Source organism: Gavialis gangeticus, unplaced genomic scaffold (genome assembly GCF_001723915.1).
Source record: "Gavialis gangeticus isolate Ggan-Ray unplaced genomic scaffold, GavGan_comp1, whole genome shotgun sequence".
NCBI lineage: Eukaryota > Metazoa > Chordata > Crocodylia > Gavialidae > Gavialis > Gavialis gangeticus.
The window spans coordinates 99,504,679-99,523,214 of NW_017729024.1; the positions used below are offsets into that span (position 1 = coordinate 99,504,679).

Below are 18,536 nucleotides of genomic sequence, written 5' to 3' on the forward strand. Positions count from 1 at the left end.
GTAAATCCCGCTCTAATTTCTATTAGTGGCTTCACTGTCAGAAATGCTGGAGACCTGCAACTACCACTGAATCCCCTGGCAGATCATATTATGGTGCTTAGCAAACTTGGAAAGCAGGCCTTTTTATTTAACTGTTTAAATACAGATTTAGATGCCTAACTTATATTACTTGAGTGTGAATTTTTCAGCCCTTTATTTCAAGGTGAAGTTGAGGGTGGTAACTGAGATTTTTTAGCGTTATCTCTATTTTCTTTTCTGATAGATGATAAAGGAAAGTCAGGACAGAAAAAATTGTTGTATGTTTCACATATTGCTGCATCTGTCCTATATTCTATAATTTAATTTTGAAGGCAGTCATGCTAATTATTAGTCAGCGGCTTTCTTTACTACACAATCCAGACACCTCTGAATGGAAATAGGGAAAAGAAAGTGAGACAGAAGTATAAAGGACTCATCTTTCAAGATTTATTTTCATTATCTCCTCTCTTTATATGTTTCTGTATGTTTTTTCATTCAGCAAGATGAGCATTATTCCTCCTTCTAAAAGGATGCAAGAAAAAAAAGAAAAAAGTATTGGTACAGAAAAGGCTGTTGTTTTCATGTAAAATAACTGCATGTTTTACCTTGTTCTCCAGGGCTCCAAATTGCCAATCTTGTGATATGCTGTCACAACTTATGCGTGACTGACTGGTTACAGAGCCTGCTGATCTATATGGAGAGGTGAGAATTTGTCACTGTGCATAAGCAGAAAGATCAGTCAGATACAGTGATAGATCTGTTCTTTGCCTGGATTCGTCTGCTGCTATATTAGGGTGTCTCAGCAGCTGCCAAATCGAATTCTGAGTCTAGTTTTGTGGTTGAGAAAACAGAAAAAGAAGTAGTGATGTCCTGACATAACCACTTTGGGATACAATAACTGTGGAGAAAAAATATTATTATAATCACTGTGTCACTGTGTTTCTGACTTCCAGCTGAGCCATGAGGTCCTAGAGTGATTTCATAGTCCTTTTCCATTTACTGCAGTGCATCCATAATATTGTGCATAGTTCTGCAAAGTGCAACACTAGGTCCTAAAGGGAACTCCTTCTCTTCAGTACTGCCCACATCAAGGATATTCAATATAGCTAAGATACTAACAAACAAACAAACAAACTATCAAGTGATTCCTGTGGCAAAAAAACCCTGTCAAACGATTGATGAAAAACATGAATATCAATACATAGAAACATATTTTGTTCTGTTATTAAGGAAGAGCTCCTATTTAAAAGCTGCATGCACTCTTCAAACTGGTATGAAACATGGAAAATGGTGTACTGTCTTTTTGAATGATTGTTTATTCTGCAGAGACTAAGGTGCCTCAAATATGCTAGGTGCTGTATAGAAATACAGGAAAATAACAGTTTCTGGCTGAAGATTGTACTGTCTAAACTAGGAAAAATCAGGCAGAAGGCAGGGCATGTAGGAGGGACTGGATGCACTCTAGTTGAAGCAAAAGACCAACAAACAGCTTGTTAGTACCATTTTTATGAACACTATATGTAGACAATACCTTTCTGGTCTGTCTGTTGATTTGGTACGGTGGTCTACTTAGAGCAAACCATTATTAACTGTATATAACTACCACTGATGAAGAACTCATTTATTTCTAGTGGGAAGAAGACTAACTCACAGACTTCCACATTTTTTAGTTCTCTTCCAAGGGATATCACTGAAAGGCATGTTGTCTTTTCATTATTGACATACGTAATAACTATATTACTTTGTACTTTTACAGATGACATTTGGGGGAAAGTGGTTCATTAGTAAGGAGCACAGTAACAAGATTCCTGAATTCTAGCACCAGCTTTATCACAGCTTCACTGAGTGACCTTTGTTGGTAGACAGTGTTTTGAAGACCACTACTGAAACACCATATTTTAATTATTCTCCAAAAGCCTCTAAAGTTTGTTGAACTAACATAGTTTATACAATAACAAATAGAGTTAATGTGAAAAATATCAAAACCAAACCATTCAACTAAATAATAACTAAATAATATCCAACTATAATAATACATGATAGAATACATGAATGTCTTATATGTTTTATTTACAATAATAAGAACATTAAACAAGTGAAACAGTATAGTAATAGGTGGGCATGCCTACACATGCATTAATGCTCTGTAATTATGGCACATTAAGTTTAGTACCTGCAGTGCCGTAGCAACAAAGTTTGGCGCCTAGGACAAAGCCTGCAGTGGCAGCCTGCCCTCACCCTGCACACAGATCTGGGGGTGGCAGGAGCCACCCTTCCGCTGTCCCTGCTCCCTCACAAACAAGTTGCTTATGGCTCTGTCCCATCTACCGTCCTGGCTGGGCAGCGCCTGTTGGTGCCCCTTTACTTCGGTGCCCAGGGCAGTTGCCCTGCTTGCCCTGCCTTGCTATGGCACTGAGTAGCTGTTATAACAGGTACTAACTTAATGCACCGTAATCAGCGCTACAGTGCAATAATGCTAACACATGTCTTTTAGGTGACACTAATGTGCAGTAGACTAATTCTACTGTGCATTAGTGTATTAGCATGGCTTTTGCCGTGATGTGCTAATGCACAGTAGAATTAGTCTACTGCGCTTTCAGTGTCTTGTGTAGATGCACCCAGTATCATTTCCTATGTAACTGTTTTTCATGATTATTTATATAATAATACCCATTGTATTAAAGTGTAATAAGCATTTTACAGATGAACTCTTGCTTATAATAGGTGTGTTCTTTCTGAAAGTTGAAGTGACTGAAATCATCAAGGACAAGCAATTTTACTACCTGAAGGCATAATTCCTCCGTGGACTACATTATGATGAGAAATCAAGGTGGCAGTAAATCAGTGCATCAAATAAGATAGGTACAGTAACCCAGTCAGTAGTGCTGCATTCTTTTTATTATTTATTATTTGTCTAGAGGTTAATAGTATGCTAGGCACTTAAAGCAGCTCCTCCTGAAACCTGTTTTTCTAAGTTCTGCAGCTATAGTTCAATGTTACAGCTAACATAGCCTCCAGACTCAAACGAATCAGGATAGTTCAGGTATGGATTTCTTTGGAAAACATTCTAGTGTTTTCCATAAGCTCTGTGCACATATGTTAATTAAGTTCAAGAATGGAAAACTCCAAGAAAATAATATATTTAACATAAAACAAAATTATAGACTGTTTGTTTCTGTGTAGTTTAGAATATATCACTAATGAATATGCCATAAAAGGAAGCAGAGGAATGTGAAAGCCAGAATAGAATGTACTTTAATAGGACTGTGTACAAATCAAAGACATTTGCAACCTACTTCAAACATACTGTTATGGTCTTTAGTAGTAGATTTTCTTTGTTTTTATTGGATAATTTATTACTAAATAATGCTGCTACCCACAGAACATAATTACATTTCACTTATTTACCGTATGTGCAAATGGTAACAGTGGGCACTCCTGAAATATTACCTACTTTCTTTTTCTTAAAGAGCCTCTAATAAGTTATTCCTATAGATCTTGGAAAGCTGCTTAAGGACAGGTAGCTTTGACAGAAAATTCAGCTCAGAGATGGGCTTCAATGCACCATATGAGTTTATTTTCAGCTAGAGGGATAATGCACCTGCCTGGTTAAAAAAGATCACAGATATTTCTTCATGCAGTGAAAGCTTTACAAAGTGACCAAAATCTCTGAACCTCTGAACTTAAACATCAACTGTGTCTGTACTCTGGAGGTGGAATATTTTCAATAGAAGCATCCTACTCAAAGGGGTCTAGACAGGCCTATAATTCTCAGATTGGTACCCAAGTGCTCATTGTATGTCATTGTGGGTGAGGTAGAGAAGCTTTACACTGTTTAATTTATTGTTCTTTTAAAGGTTTTTACTTTTAACACCCCATTGTTTTATTTGTCACCATTCGCCTTTGCTTTTCCTCTACAGCTGCAGGCATTCCTCAAATAGAAGAATTTTCAAAGGTATATAGCAAACATATTTTCAGATAAGTCACATAAAGCCTACCCTGTATTAGAAGAGATTCTGCATTTAAATTCCTAGCAGGGTTAGTACTTAGTGGGCACATCTACACAAGATGCTATGTCACTGTAGCAATGAGCTACTGCACTGTAGGTTGTTGCTATGGTGATGTAGCATCATCGGGCACAAACTGTGATGGTAACACTACTGCGCAGTAGCAGCTAAAAATAACCATATGGTGATGGGACTGTGTGGTAATGCTGGTTACTACGCAATGTTTAGTACTTGCTTAATGCAATTGCGCAGTCAGGCACATGTGTTGATTAAGATGTTAATAAATTGGAACATAGAGCTAAGTTCTTAAGTCCATCTTTAGGTGCCTAGGTAAATTGACTGATTTCAAAAATTGCTAAGCACATGCAAGTTCTCACTGCAAATTTCAGACTGAGTTTTTAATAAGGAGTTTAGACCTGATACAGGGTTTTTCTTTTTTCTAGTTTCTTAAGTAAATTTTGTATTCATGAAGATTCTAGATTGACAGCAGGCCTGGCGAGATATCTTACATCCACAGAACAGGTATGGTAGTACCAGCTGCCTTAAAGCAAACAGCCTAGTTGTAGAAGCTGATTAGTCATCGTCAGCTTGGTGAAATAATTAGTAAAATTTGAGTGTGCTGCTTGTCAGTTTACATCTTTAAAGAGGTGTTAGCTCATACTGATAGACAGCACTGCTCTTTTCTAGTGAAGAAAAAGTGAATGTACAGTAGCACTGTAGCATAGTCATAAATATTAATATATAAAAGTAGAGTTACCACTTAGGAGTGTCACCTTGTGAGCAATGGATAAATGTTGAGAAGCTATTGCAAAACTGATCTCAGTGAGCCCCTCTTGTAGGCTAAAATATCCTAGCATATGTGTTAATATATTGTTAATTCTTTAATTTGCTGTAAAAAAACAGCATTGTAAGTAGAATGAGACAGGTATTCGTTTTTGTCACTGTTGAATGGAAGATTGTGATTCAGTTCCATACAGCTTAGTGCTCGAGTTCTTTCAAATTAAACTTAAAAATTAAGTTCCTTTTTGCTCTGTACAGATACTAAAATTCCTTAGCCCATTTAGTAGAAGGTGGCATTTGCCAAAATTTCCCCTTCATGGCAGTATTTTTGTCAAATCTGATTCGTAGTTGCTCTTTAACCCTAAAATTGGCTGCCTGATTCCTTTACTTGTCTGTACTTAGATTGTAAGGTAGTTTGGGATGAGAGATGATATATACTGCAATCCATACTTTCTTGGTACACAGGTGAAAGTGCTATAAGTAGAATCCTTTCCCCCAACATGTGCCCTTCAGCCACAGTTGCCACACACCCAAGTAAAAGGCCTTTTCCTTTTGCACTATAAGTGCAAATGCTATTGCAAATAGGAACGTGAAAGTGTTAGTTCACGTTCATGCTTGGCAGGACAACCAGCTGCTGAAGAAAAGGATACATGTGCCTTCTAATAGAGATGTCTAGAGGACTTACTACCTTCCCTGCACATGCAACACATGACTTCTTGGAGCTTCAAGTAGCTCAGTGTAACTCTCCATTTCCAAAGTGCAGCAGTACCTTAACAATACACAGAATTTTTACAGGAAATGGATATAATTATGTCTTTGATCATAGGGTGTCTTAACTGCTACATTTGGGTGTCCCCATTGTACATGTGGGTTAAAAAATTCAAGTAATAGCATTTATCCCACCGAGTTTAGACATACAAACTTGTAGAAGGTAAAGATTTACACATGCAAATCACCTTGTGGAATCCAGAATGTATGCTGGCTGGTTAAGAGAGATTATATAAATTATCTATTATGTTCTTTGTGCATCTTTCTGCCACAATGCATCTGTTTGTACTGGGGTTTTCATGGATCATTACTACTGTTTCTTAATTCACTGGGAACACTGGGACCACCAAACTTTTCATATTAAAAATATACTTATTTTGCTACCCTGTAATTTCAGGTTCACAGATATTGTCTCTTTTTTTCTGTTCTTGCTTAAGATTTGTCTCACAGACACAGAAATTCTCAGTTTATGCTCTAGTATGGGGGCAGCTACTGGTGCTAGCAATGACAGGGGCTTAATGTGAACCAGCCTTCTGTATTACTACCACTGTTATCCAGATTTCCTTTGAGGATATTATTTTTTATTTCTTTTTCAGGAAGTACTCATATATATTTCCTTGATAATCCAGACTAATTACTAGGTTATTAATTGCCAATAATTACTATGCAATCATAATATGTTTCAGGAACCACCCCCACCAAAAAAAAACCCCAACTCCCCCCAAATACCACTTTCTATAAAAGAGATAAACTGAAAAAAGAGAATATAAAGAACTGAGTGACCTGAATGGAATGAAGATATATACATTCTGGGCAAGCTGAATGTATTTTATTTTCTTTATGCAGAAATTTAGAAGCTATTGTAGTTTACTCCAGGTGAATAAAATAGGAGTATTCCATTTGGAAAAAAAAAAAAGGCTTATTGTTTTTTTCACCTATCACATATTTTTTCCCCAAAGACAGCATAACAAAATTGATTTTAATCAGTGTTTTCTGGTTGTTGGTTTGGTATTTAGCTATTATCTTATAATGCATGTTTTAATTCTAGCTAGTAACAGCTAAACCAGTTATAGTAGGTGAAGCATTAGCATTAGAAGTTCAGTTCTTCTTGCTCCCTTTACTGAGTTGTTTAGGAATTGAAAAACAGCCCTACATTTTAGAAGTAATTATACCTCTAAAACATTGCCACCATGTATATGACAGACTTCTTTGTCTCTCAGTTTCTCACACATAGTTTAAGCCTTCTCTTGAATGTGATTGCCTTCAATACAATGAAGAAATACAAAGTGCAAAAGGTGGTAGCACAAATATTGCTTTAAAATAAAGACTGAGATTAATTACTATCAAAAGCTCATCACATTTATTTATGAACACAATTTTAGTTTCTAGGTTTCAGGTTATAAGACATTGGGGGGGTGTATGAGAGTGCATGTGCACATTAGTGACAGAGATATAGAGAGAACTTTCTCTCGGAGCTGGATTTACAAACACAGAACAATATTTTTCCACTACCCTGTCTCTTTTTGCCTAAAACTGACAGAAGTATGTCACTGTAATGTAGTACTTAGAGAATGATCTGGAAAATCTGATTCTACCAGTTCTCTCACCCTGAATGCCTTGTGGCAATGGGAAAAAAACACCTACTTGCAGTCTAAAAAGGAATAAGGCCTTCCCATTCCAGAATAAATGCTTCTACATACATTTTACCTTTAACAGAGCTAACTGCTAGGATACATAAAAAATTTCCATCAAAATCAGGCACACTTTTCCAGCTTTTAATTTCAAGGGAGAGCTTTACCCCATTGTTTCCTGAAATTCTCAGCTCTTGCTTAGTCACAGATGCAGCTTTACATGTGCTACCAGTGATGGATGTGCACCTATGAACCAGACATTTCTGGTTTTTGCCACTGTGTTGTCCAAGCCTTCTTTGAGACGACCTGGGCAACACTGTGGCTAAAATGTCTGCTGCAGCACTACATTGATAGTACGGTACCACCTTTGCTAGTCCTGTGTTAGAGTTGCAAGATGCTTTTAGCAACTCTGGAGCATGAATGATAATAGGAGGATTTCAGAAAGAATTCACTTGAAACATGACTGACAAGCTTGTGTGAACTTTGGGTGAAGGTTTATGGAAACAAATGTGACATTTGTGTCAACTTCACAGGCAATTCTCCACAAAAAAATGTCAGGATTTTAATTATAAGTTAGCAGTGGCCAAGGAAGACAGTCAATTTCTAGAAGCCATATCCACCTGAACATGCAAATTTTGCTTAGCTCCCCTAACTTATCAGCAGTGTAGGGACATTGCTGGGTGCCAGGGGCAAAGCAGAAGTGGTGACTTCTAATTTGCAGTTGTGAACTGGAACATGCAGCGGCTGGCTGCAGCCTCTACCTGCCTTTCCTCCAAGTCAGTGTCCAAGGAAATTGCCCCAATCCCACCCCCACACCCCTTAGTTATACCACTGCTGATGAAAATATTTATTCAACGGGAAAAAAAAAGTGTTGGTCAATGGAATAGTTGAAGATTGGGTTTGGGCATCAGGTTATGCAGCTACTTAGACCTCTCATGTACCCTCAATAGAGTGAATGATAATGAGGAGCATATATTTTTCAGAGGTATTGATTAATTTGCCTTGGATTTCTTAATCTGCTCTGTTCCTTTTTATCATGTTTTGCTCTTATTTTTCATGAATTTTTCTTCTTTTCCTTTTTTCTTTGGTTACCTCACATTTTACACTGTAGTCCCATCACACACTTTGGGTACGTCTACATGTGCATTTAAGCGTGACTAAATTTAATGTGCATTAAAATTAATGCACATTAAATGATTTTTGGCAGGTGTCTACATGTGCAGGGACTTGGTATTAAAGTTAGTGCACTTGGCACTAAAGTTAGTACCAAGTCCCTGCAGCCCTGCCATGTCCCCTAGTGGCTGGGCAGACCTGGCACTAAAGTTAGTGCCAGGTTGCATCTACACATGCGTTAATACAGTTTTAACTAATTAGCCTAATTTCACCATTTTCAAAGTGCATTAACGTGCCTCATGTAGATGTGCCCTTTATGTTGCTTCCTACTAACTCATTACTCCCAGTTCTGTTCCTCCTGCCAGTATCAAAACTCTTTTTTAATATTCCTCTTCTCCCTCCTACAACCTAGTCCTGGACCTCTTACAAGTAGTTAAGACTGCCCGCAGTCTTAACACATACATCAATGGGTCTATTTGGAACAAAACATTGAAAATTCAGTTGGAAGCTGAGACCTGAATTGTTTCATTCTAATTGCAAATCTTCAAGGAGCATTCTAGATTTCTTAAATCATGCTTTAGATGCAACTAAACAGCATTTGCAGTGTTCTACATATTCCCCCATAGCAAAAAAATGGAAGATTTGGTAATACTAATAATACAGTACTACAGGTAACCTAGGTATTTGTATTTAAAGCCAGATCAGCAAATATTTGAGGATAGCCACTGTAAGTAGATATACAGCACACTAAGTATTACTATCTATAGAATTTTACAAATATTTAATACTGAAATTCTCACTTTGGAAAATAGCCATGTTCTGTATTTTAAAGTAGCTTTTTATGGAAATGTAATAACTTTTCATCCTAGTGTTTCATATGCAAATCCCTGCACATTAGGGTGAAAATATAATCTTAAGTATGAATTTTTAATATGCACTGCACATAGCCTGTATTTACATTTCAGTTTGTATTCTGTACTACACCTCGTAGAGTCACAGACAAAACTCATGCTCCAGTGCAGGGGTGGGTGGAATACAATCCATACAATCCAATACCTCTTCACCAGGTCCAGAGAACACTGAATTGCCCTTGTGTATTAACTAAAAGAACTTCAGTTACAGGTCCCATTAGATTTTAAAGGATGAAATGAACTTCAGGCAAAAAGAGGAAGGAAGTGTTCCTGAAATTCTGGACAGCTGAGAAATGTCCTCAGTGATCAAGTCTGCGTGCCCTTTCCTTAATGAAAGCTAGACATCCAAGGTCTTTCTCAGTGAGGAGTGTTTAAACAGGAAACAATATTGAAACACATGTAGGGCTGTCAACAAGGTCAGCAGATTTTTTTCCAGATTCTTATTAAAATTCATCTGGCATCATCTGCCTGAGCAGCTCAATAAAACTCAAAAACAGTTTTCATTTGGAGGGAAAAAAAATCAAAATGGAGAGATATACATCTAATCTTTCCACCCATGTTCAAAAGATAACGGATGAATGCTCTGTAGGGAATAGGCATTTTATTTATTCATGACTTTATTTCAACTGCAGTACATTGCCAATAAACTTTCTCTAAAACTTGGATAGTGTATTCTTGTGTCAGTTGGCCTTCAGTCACTCTTTGTCCTCCGGGCTTTTAGCAATATAGTGCCAGACACCTAAAAATTAACCTAACAACTTGTTAAGTGTGACTAAGACACTGCATCCTCCTAAATGTAAACACCAGCAAGGTGTTCCTACTCCCTGGTGGTTAGCTGGCTTCATTGTGGGTTAAAGGAACTCATGCAACTTTATCAAAACCCTTCTCAGTAGGTCCTTTTCAGGAGATCTTGTTTCAGGAGACCTCTTGTCTCCCAACCTACATAAATGGAAGAGGAAGATAAGTGGGATGGTAGAAACTACTAAAGGAAAGGGAACTTCAGTCTACAAAGAATTCAGCTCTCCTCTTTCTTAGGTCCACGAGCAAAATCTTGGATCTAATTTACCTTGGGGAAATTAGTCTTTCACCTGAACTGGACATTTGCCACAAACTGCAGTGAGCTGACTTTGGTAACTCCCTAGTGTTGTCTTATTGTAACTGAGTCAACTGTGCCTTCTTGAAGACATGAGGAAGGCCCAAGAAACCCCCTCCCCCCAAATATCATAGTAATTTGGCCCTACAGGAAAAAAATTCTTGCTGATCTCAAATACATGATCAGTCAGATACACAATTAATAAAAAACCACAAATCTCTTTTTACAAAGGAGGCAGAGGGAAGATCAGAGGCTTTTTGAAAAGAATGGAGAAGCTTAAGCATGTGGGAAAGGGCCTGCCAGAGCCAATCATTTGGCATGACCCCCTATCCCCTGCCCTGCCTTGTCAGATGAAAAGCAGAGTGCTTGAGAAAAAATATTGGCTACAGTCTTCCCACAGGCTGTTCAAATCTACTCAGGATATGCATGCTACAGTCTAGGAAGCCCATGCAAATATAGCCATGCTGACTTTACGCTACCTAGCTTGCAGTGCAGTCATAGCAGCATGGAGCACAACACTGACAAGCCACCTGCACATGTATCTAGCTTCAGGGGTAGATTTTGCAGCTAGTGGAGTAGGTCATTTGGGTCTACACTGATCCTACATTCGCACTGTATTGGACTCTGCTGGTATTATCCAGGTGACTAATTGTGAAAGGTAGCACAAATGAGAATTATTTATGATGGTACAGGACACCCATAGCACAGAGGACCTGTTGTCAGGCAGTACAATCCAAAAACATCTTACTTTAAACCATTGTTTCACACAGAAAAAGGAAAATTTAGGTCACAGTTTTACCAAAACAGCTCCTATTTAATGTCTCGTCATTTGAGGCACTTCTTTTGGGCTACCTGAAATATCCCAGCATTTCATCATGTCAATTAATCAAAATATTTGGGTTTATTGTGTTTGTTTTGTTTTTTTATAAGTGACAGGTTTTCAGTGTGGTGTGAAAAATGGAACAAATGTATACTCTCTCAAAGCTGTTCTTTTATCTGAAGTGAAGATTAATGACACCTGCTCAGCATTTAATGATGATAGACTCATTCAGACCACTAAGTTAGTGGAAAAATCTTCCACTCTAAAAACCAAGGAAGTCAAAATCTGGCAATAATAATAACAGGTCCATTTTTAATCTAGATTTTGGCTTCTCTATGGGAATTTTATCACCACAAAAATGTCCTGGTATTTAATTTTTGGAAATAGGGTGCTACTGTATTGAGAAATCTGTATTGCTTGATTTTATATCTATCTAAAATTATCCATCCTATGACAATCAGCAAAAGCTTCAGCTTCTAACACTATAGGAGTAGCTTATGTTTGACCTTACATACACAGATGGAGGTTTCCAGTTAAAAAAATAAAATTGTCTACTAAAAGTATGACTTTTCCATCAGGTCCATGAATTGCAGCCGAGTAACAGTTTTAAAGGCATCTACATCTAAGTAGCTTAATTGCCATTTTCAGTACTTTGCAGCTTAAAGATGCAGATAGGATCCCCTAGAGGGGTTTACAAAAGCCCCTATGAGAGGCAACCCACTGACTTTCACTATCCTGCTTAGATATTTCTGTAAATCCCATTAGGCACTCCTCTGAACCTTTAGGTGCCTAAATAACCCTTGTAAATTTTATTCCTAAAAGTCTTCTTAAAAGTCAATGGGATTTAGAAGTCCCTAAGTCACCTTTGTAAATGTGTTAGGTCATTTAGATACTTTTGAAAATGTGAGTCTATTGTTTTAGCATTCATTTGCCTTCTTAGTTTATATTGTGTATAAACTAGATTAGAACTTTGACAGCCTGCTTTATCAGACCACTTTCTCAAGGTTTTTGAAAGAAGAAATGAGTATGTTGTGAACTCTGTGTCAAAATCAGGAGAGAACCATTTCCAATAATTTATTACATGCAATCAGACAGTTCAGAGTACCTGAAATGGTATGCTGTCATCTCATAATTAAAAATGATGCAAAGGAGTGACCAATTAAGCAAAGAGATTTTAGGTAGAAGAAATATTTAAGAGGGCTTTATAGAACAAGGAGAGGAAAGCCTCTTCAGAGGTACTCAGCAACTTCAATTCCTACTTAAGCCAATGGAAACTGAAGCAGCTCAGCTGTTGGTGGAGGCAATGAAAACATCTTAAGATGTTTTCAATGAAAGCTTCGGACATTAGTTGTTTTATGGTACTACCGCATCAGTACCACTGATATCACTGCTGAAGCCTCCCATTCATCTGTGTATAGGTGGTGTTGGCACCTGTGTGGGTACACAGCATTCCACTCATAAGAAAGCTGCGCACACACACACACACACACACACACACACACACACACACACACACACATAGGGCACCACCTTCAATAAAATCATGTGGCATATACTATACAATTTTAGTAATATTTGAAAAATCAAATACAAGCATTTAAGACTTTGCTAATCTAATAACAGTTAATCTGTGGTTGTGCTGAGCAAATACTTGCATGAATAAAAAAGGGTTTAGCTTCATATTTTTCTTCTGTGTATAGCCAAGCAAAAGAGTGTACTACCTTTTAGAAACAACTCACAAATACATTATAGAGAATGTTCATGCATTTCGAATTCTTACTTATGAGTATTTATGCAAAAAACAGCTCTACAGATTATGGTCAGCCAGTTAACAAACTACATAATGTGTTATGTTGTCAATTCAAACTAATCAACACATCTGAAGCTTTAAATATCAAATATTTGCAGCAATTTCCTTGTGAACAATTTAAAAAACAAGGATTATTCAGCAAACATATGTAGTATTTAATACATAACAGTGAATGCTTAGAGAAAATTACACTCGACTTTTGCATAATTTGTGGACAAAGCAGGAAAACTGCATAAGTTAATTATTTGTTCAACTATAATACATGACTTTGTGAAAAAAATTAGGTGGGGTGGGAAGAGAGAGAGAGAGAGACAGAGAGAGAGAAAGAGACCAGGGAGACTAAAAGCCAAAACCCTAATATCAGAAATAAAGAAAACCCTAGGGTAGCATCTCTGCACACCAACCCATAGCTACATTAACTAAAGAAAACTGCTGTTTGGTCTCCTGCTGTTCCCTACAAAAGAATTTCAAAAACATTGCTACTTGCTGCCATGATGTTTGAATTGGTTTTATGCTGCTTGTGAACCTTTAGCTAATAATGAAAAATCAATATATCCTCCAATTCTTTACAATGTCTACACTTTATTTTACTGAGGGTTTAATAATGCACAGTAGGGATTACAGATAGCAAAAGCACATTTTGTTTATTTTCTTCATTCTTTGTTCACTTACTAGGACTGCATTATGTGGTACCTGTAATTTTTGTATATTAAACTGAAAAAAAGAGAATTGCCTACATATTTATTTCCTGATCAAAATATTACATATGTAGTTTTGGATAAAAAGAGTGTCTAATTCCCAAACTCTCCATTAGGAATTTCTACTTTATTTAAACATTAAAAAACTATATTTAATTTCCTCAGGTTTCACTTAATTTACAAAAAAGAAAATTATCCTTATATATATGTTGCCCTTATATATGATCCTTACACGTATGCGTATTTATAATGACAACTTCACTATTAACTCAAGATTAATAATATGTCTCTATTAAACAGTCAGCCACTCTTGCATATACATACACATTGTACAGTGACTCAATAGTTCACACACCCAAAGGGAAAAGACAAGTTTCCAGCTATTGTCATTATGTTCTTCAGAAACTAATATTTCATAATCTGTGCTGTGTGATCTTCTAAAGTTTCTATCCCTTTTGGCTGGAAAAATAACTAAAATATGAAACAAGTTAATTCAAAATAAAACTGACTAGAATTATTCACAGTTTTCACAACAGGCTGTTACAGCTCCAGAAGAAAAGGGAGAGTATCAGCCAACAGTATGAAGAAGACTTAATATATCTTTTTAAAACTGTAACATTATCAGGAATAGAAAAGCCATTTTAGGTAAGTTTCAGAGGTATCTAACATTTTATTTACTATTTTATTAACAATAATTGTCCTGTCTTTCAAAGTTCTGTACACCTGGATTTACTGGAACCAAGTCTGATCTCGTATCAATGGAAATCTGCTAGTGGAGCTATCCCAGTCATAAAGGGCACAAATAAATGTATTTTGATCACTAAACCTTGGTTTTGCAGGCAAAAGACATCAAATTGAAATACTTTTAAAGTACTTAAAAATATTACTTAATGTGTTTCTCTGTAAATAAAATGTTTCCTATATTGACAAAATGATATGACTATAAAAATGTAATTTGGCATTGATTTGGAATGGGCTGTGGAACTCATTTGTGATTGATGGTGCCCTTTAAACTCATGTACACAAAGGATATAATATAGAAGTCACTAAAATCAATTAAAAGACTCCCAGTGACTTCAATAGTCTTTAGAGAAGGCCCAAAATACATTTAACATTTTAAAACAAAACATTTAGGAATCAAATTAGATACTTAAAATATTTACAAAGGGAAACCAAATATTTTGAAGTTAATGTTTCGGTGTGATTATAGCAAGGTATATTTGCCTTAAAAGTCAAACAATTTGAAAAAAAGAATCATGAAAAAGTCACCATTTTGATGTCTCAGATGCATCCCATTTAAAGCACTACTGGCTTGCACAAAAGATTTTGCCTGATACTGCACTAAGCATTTGCTTGATGCGGTGCCCAGGTGGTGCTGCTGGCCCCAGCTCTGTAGTACCGGAAGGAAGCTGCATGCACAGCGCCAACCTGATCTGCCCGCCCAGGCTGAGCAGCAGCAGCAGTGCTGGTGCCAGACAGAAGCTGCTGCTCAGTATGGGGGAAAAGCGGCTTTTCCCCCTTCCTGCTGCCGCCACCCAGACCCTGCACCAGGCTGCCCTGTGTCTGCTCTGCACCGCCACTAATGCCCCACTGGGCAACACAAAGATGGCAGGGACAATGGTGGAGACACAGAGCAGTCCAGTGTGGGCTCCGGGCAGCTGCACCAGGAAGATCCTGGCAGCAGCAAGTGAGAAGGATTGCTTTTTCCCCATTCTGAGCAACAGTTTCTGCCTGGCAGCTGCCTCTCCTTGCAGCTGTTCAGCTCAGTATGGTCCATTCTGGAGCAGGGATGGGGCAAGGGAGCAGGTACCCACCAGTACCAGGGGGCTGGGGCCAGTGATGGTGACAACTGGAAGGAGCCGCCACCGTTTGGACTGCCAAGAAAAGCAGTCCAGCCATGGAGCTGCCCCAGCCCCACAGCATGCCCAAGTGGCAGGAGGCTGTGCCATCGTCAGATGGTGCCTGAGCCAGGCAGGACCAAGGGAACTGCCGTGGGTCAGAGAAAGCCACTCCATGGGCCGGATTTAGTCTGCGGGCCATATTTTGCCCACCCCTGGTCTATAGCACAAGACTCCTGAGCTTTAGTGCCTATTTTAACTACTAGACATACCACCTCCCTGGTCACTGTTAATACTTGGAGAAGCATTGGAGATTGTTATCATGACACACATGAGTATGATCAAATAAGTACATATCTTTATGCATGGAGTTAGGCATAATTCCTTTTGTGAGATGAGAAGGATAAATACTCAACAACTGAAGTGGCTATGGTTTCATTAACTACCATATTCCTATTAGGATAAATCCTGAATTCTTTACTCAGCTATTTTGCCTGATTGGAAAAATGAGTAAAGACTTGAGGATTAAAGCAATAATATTAAACAGCATTTAGGTGGCACATGACAAACATTAACTAATAAACACTCATAACCAAGTCTAGCTGTGCAAGGCTTCTTTGAATTACTTACTTGGGAAATTACATCCACTTATCTAGCTGAAGAGGAGAAGTAGTAGGAAAGGGCTGTCTTACAGCAGTGGACAATTGTATTTACTTAGGTGGCCAAGTGAATGAAGAAATCAATAGTAGCAGCGAGGACAAAGTAACAGCAGGAAAGTAAAAACATCAGTAGGGACAAACACCAGCAGCAGGATGAATAAACTAGCCCAAATTTATAGAAAAATCTTTATCCCCCCCAAATAGCTTTTAATTAAAATGATCAATAAAGGATGTCCGAGTAGGAAGTACAACTCTAATAGGAGACCATTGTGGGTTTGAACACTAGGTGCTCATTCTACATTCATACCACAATGAAGTCCAGTGTGACATTATTTTATGGGGGTCGCATGAAAGAACATGACGTATTAATACAGGTTAAGTAAAACAGTGATTTTGTACTTTGAATCAAGCTGCCCTATATTTTCTAAAGGGGAAAATAGTAGTTCAGAGTTTCCACTATAAAATCCATATGTGCTAAGTTATTACAGAATTAAAGTGTATGAAATAGTTCTGATTCTGTTAGTGAGTGCTTTCAACTGAACCCCTGCACTGCTCCCTCTCCCAGAAATATTTCTGGTGGTAGAAATTTCTGACCAATGTCCCCCATTAGTTCTTACATCATATTATCATTGTGAGAAAGAAACAGGAGAATGAAAAACGATACACAGTTGGTAGAGGTTCCATCAGGTCCATCATAAAAGTAGTTCTGGTTTAGGAGAATAAGGTTCAGAGTTAAAGGCTGCCAACCTAGGAAGAAGATCAAGGGAAATACAACAGGACACCAACATAAGGCGTGCTATTAAGGTGTTACTTGCAGCCAGGCATCCAAAGAAAATTAGGAGCAGACATACTGCCTGAAAGAGAGTTTAAATGTCCGAGTGAAGTTTGTGGGGGAAGAGGAGGAAAAGGGAAATTAGACTCTTGAAACTGCTCTTACTTAGGCAGTTTGGCTACTGAGTTTCACAAAAGAGGCATGAATCAGAATTTAAAAAAAATGTTTAATGCAGATCAGTAAAACTGGATTTTTAATGTTGGGGAAGAAAGGCTGGAGAGTAGATGTCTTCCACACTTTACAAGATGTACTGAGCCAGATGATAGCACCTTGATTGAAAGCATGTTAATCATCTCAATGAAATGAGTGAGGCTATTTGCAGAATAAGGTCCTACTCAATGTGAATAAGAAAGAATACAGTCTCTAATGGCTTTTTGCCTTTAAAACCATGAATCAGTAAGCCATGCACAATTGAAATTCTAGTCTCATGGCTTAAAAAGAGGTCTACATGATAGTCATAGATGCCTGGATGAGAATATGACTACCACTGGTATTTGTTACAAAGTTTACCCACAGAATTTTATCACCCTGTATTCTGGTGTAGAACATTAACTTAATTAAGCCTGTTTAAACCTAAGGATATTCCAGAAAGAAATCAAGAAATAAGTCTTAGTATAAAGTGTTATTAGATGTTTTCTTTCTCCATGTCACTTTCAATGTCTAGTGAAACCTAGTGAAACTAGAATTTGAATGGCTTCTTCTTTGGAGGCGGCAAACATAAGGGGAGTTGGAGATCTCTAATTCTTTTTGTTTTAGATTGAAACTATTGAGAAATAAATTCAGTAGTGTCCTGAATTTATAAGTATACAGCTAAATAGAGGGTCTATATTCTACCACTCTTTATTCATGTCCAGCCAACACAGGTAGGCCTGCTGAAATCAATGTGGAGGTCCAGCGAATAGGGTGCTATGAAACATGAGTAGGGAAGCCAGAGGCCTTGAACAGACATCTCAGCTCTCATGGTAGAAATTACAAGTATAAAAGTGTTCATTCAATTTTTCACAGAGGAAATACACCTTTTCTGGGAAAAAAGCTCTTCCACATGTCAAACTAGAAGATCTCCCTTGTGAAAGACACTCTCTTGCAAAAAACCCCCACTTGTATGGTCCCCTCTCAGTCTGGTCTAGGAGAGAAGGTGAGCATCACCCACTGCTCCCTGCTTCTTCCCCAAACTGGGGGATTTGCTCTGCTGTTCCCCTCCCTTCCTGAACTAATCCAGGAGGCGAGGGGAGCAGCTCAACTTCTCCCTACCTCTTCTCCAAATCAATGACTGCCCAATTTGGGGAATGAGCTGGGGGCAGTGGTTTTCAAGTGATTTTCAACAACTGATGGGGCCCTGTCCTCCAGCCTGGTTCTCAGCTCTCTCAACTTATCCTTGACACTCCCTACTGCTCAACTGGGTGGTAGGGCCATGATTTTCAAGCCAGTAAGGGGGAAACAAGGGAGGCTTTCCCTGTCCCAGTTACCAGTCCCACAGGCTTTAGATGCTATGCTTGCTTCCCAGCTGGGCACTACATGTGTTGATTTAAAAATGCACAGGGATATAAAAGCTTCTTTA

The 18,536-nt window shown here is 38.0% G+C and overlaps 1 protein-coding gene across 1 annotated transcript in view; it reads right to left on the reverse strand.

Moving 5' to 3' along the window:
• RORB (RAR related orphan receptor B) overlaps positions 1-18,536 on the reverse strand; it is a 206,919-nt gene that overhangs the window by 158,792 nt on the left and 29,591 nt on the right. The window lies entirely within an intron of this gene.